Consider the following 2934-nt stretch of genomic DNA (forward strand, 5'->3'; position numbering starts at 1 on the left):
TAAAATCAATAAAATTAATTAATTAATTAATGAAGCTGATGTTAGAAAAAAGAACAAAGAAAACCACACTATGGGAGTAGCATTTTCTCTCTTTACTGCTCATCTTTAATTAGATTTTAAAAATAGTTAAAGCTTTGAAGAATTAATTTTTAATACCATTATAAATATTCTACCACAGGATTAAACTTTTGTTTTGAAATTCCAAATTCTGAATATTTTTCAAAGATGGTTAGAAAACTTTTATGAAAATATTCCTAGTGAATGGAGCTTCAAACTAGCTTTTAAAACTTTTAGTAATTAAAATTAACAAACTTCAGAAGAAAACATTTTATCATATTCTTACAAAAGGAAGGAAGAAACTGAACAAATAAAATGAAGGTAGCTCACATGGTGAACAGATATATATATAATTTTTAAATTCTATAATTGTGTTTTGAAGAATCTCAACTTGTGAGAAAATCTTTTCAAGTGCTCCTTTTTAAAATGGGTAATTTCTTTTTTTTTTTTTTTCTTTTTTTGTATTTTTCTGAAGCTGGAAACGGGGAGGCAGACAGACTCCCGCATGCACCTGACCGGGATCCACCTGGCACGCCCACCAGGGGGCAATGCTCTGCCCATCCGGGGGGTCGCTCTGTCGCGACCAGAGCCACTCTAGCGCCTGGGGCAGAGGCCAAGGAGCCATCCCCAGCGCCCAGGACATCTTTTGCTCCAATGGAGCCTTGGCTGCGGGAGGGGAAGAGAGAGACAGAGAGGAAGGAGAGGGGGAGGGGTGGAGAAACAGATGGGCGCCTCTCCTGTGTGCCCTGGCCGGGAATCGAACCCGGGACTTCCGCACACCAGGCGGATGCTCTACCACTGAGCCAACCGGCCAGGGCCTAAAGTGGATAATTTCTATAGATACCAAAATGGAATAAAATTAATGATGTTGCAGCAACAAAATTTGGCAAAACATTAAAATAATCACAAATAGAGAAACCTATTTGCTGTGTTTTGTCTTCTAAAAATATTTGAAAAAGAAAGCACTCTGCATAAAGAATTTAAACAGTACCTTTAAAATAGACAAATATTCATACAATTCAATATGCTCTCTTAAGAATATCCACCATTGAGCAGAATTTACTCTACAATTACCAAATGCCTCAGCAGCTGTGAGAAAATATTTTCTCAGTAGAAAAAATTATAGTGAACAGAGAAAAGTCAATTAAGGTTGTCAAAATGTCAACTTTACTAATCTTTAAAAATGTAAGTTTAAAGAAGACCATAGGAAATTCTGTGGGAAAAATAAAAACAGTAAGACCATTAAGAATACATTCTTCAGAAATTTCTAATGTCATGATATCAGATCTAGATATAGCTTTAGATGTTTAAATTAGATAGATCAATACCAATAATAATTGGTCTCCTTATATTATCTTTAATATTCAGATAACCAATATAAAGCTATTTTTTACTTTACTGTACATGAACATATATATTATTTTGAGTTTTTAGATGGAATTTGAAAAATATTTTTGAGTAGAATTACTTTATATGCCAACCAACATATAATAATAGTGTAGGACCTAGCGTGCTGGCATAGCCCAAAGACCCATCACCAAAGGCAAGTTGAAGAGCTGTGACCCCACGTACCACTTTGACTTGGAGGAGCCAGTATAATGTGTGGACTGCTGCGACCTTGAACTCAGGCTGCAGCTTGGAGAACACCAGGAAGGCACCCAGGTCTGGAGTCCATATAACTATAGCTTGATCCTAAGGTGTATCTTTTGCATTGCTTATTGATTTAAGGATAATTTCAAGTAAAAACAAGTAGCCAAATAAAAAAATCATCTTTCTCTTCAGTCATTCAACCTATCAGCTTGGTGGCCTATCCTGTTTCTACTGACTTAGCTATATTTTTTATATAATCACAGTAGGTCTACAGGGAAAAGAATTGAGATAAAAAGGTAATTCTCATTTTTCCTAGTTTTATGATTCAGTAGGCAATATCTAAAAGTTTTTAAAATAACCGAAAACTGACATTATAAGTATATTATGTATAAGTATAAAAGTCAATAACAGAAGGAACTGCAGAAATGGTTGAAAGTGGAAATGGATTTGAAGAGAAGTTGGTACTAAGTTTTGTTTTTGTATTTGAGTTTTAAACTTTGGAATGTGCATTGTTTTGTCTTTTAAAAAGGGAACAAAGTTAATTCTTTAAATAAAGTGCATATTGAAAAATCAAGTTTTCCTTTCTTTGTCATTCCTGATTTCACAAGTCTCTACTTATGCCTCTGATTACCTCCTATTTTCTCACAATTTCTGCTTGAGAAATTACTGATTAACTATGATCTGAGGCCATGCAGACTGACCTAGATAAACTTACAATGACTAAACCATTATGAAAGGGTTTCTGTCAGGTAAATTTTAATCCCTTTACCATTCAAAATTTTGCTAACTCAAAGCATTTTTACAAATATACAGTGATTAGAATCTGGAAAAGTAATTAGCTTCTTTATAGTTTTATATAGTTTTCCTAATATCACTCAGCGTAATTAATTAATTAAAAAGATTACTTATGCCCCCAGATATTTTTCTCACCACGTTAAAGAAAAACAGTTTTCCTTCCAGTTTCCCATCCTGAAGATAAAACTCATGGATGCATTATTATAAATCAAGATGAGTGGTGGGTGGAAATTCTGGTATTCCATAAAGGAAGTTGCACCCAAGATTAAACTTGTTAATGAAACATTTTTTAGTAATCACTGACTTCTCCTTCCTCGAGTTCTGGGTAAACAAGTTAAGAATGCTGAGTATTGTGGGCTGGCCCTCAGGTTTCCCTGGCACACATTGTCTGGACTGTATTACTGAAATGCTCGTCATTGTCTGTACATTAGTCCTTGAAGCTTGCAGGAGCTGTTGTGACTTGCTCATTCCGAGTGTTCAAATCGTTCAGCT

General features: G+C 34.8%; 1 non-coding gene across 1 annotated transcript; it reads right to left on the reverse strand.

Moving 5' to 3' along the window:
• Window positions 1-799: 799 nt before the first annotated feature.
• On the reverse strand, window positions 800-875 carry TRNAT-GGU (transfer RNA threonine (anticodon GGU)). Its single transcript has one exon. It is a non-coding gene; the product is annotated as a tRNA-Thr (tRNA).
• Between the last annotated feature and the right edge of the window lie 2059 nt (window positions 876-2934).

The sequence above is a fragment of the Saccopteryx leptura genome, chromosome 2 (assembly GCF_036850995.1).
Source record: "Saccopteryx leptura isolate mSacLep1 chromosome 2, mSacLep1_pri_phased_curated, whole genome shotgun sequence".
Classification (NCBI taxonomy): domain Eukaryota; kingdom Metazoa; phylum Chordata; class Mammalia; order Chiroptera; family Emballonuridae; genus Saccopteryx; species Saccopteryx leptura.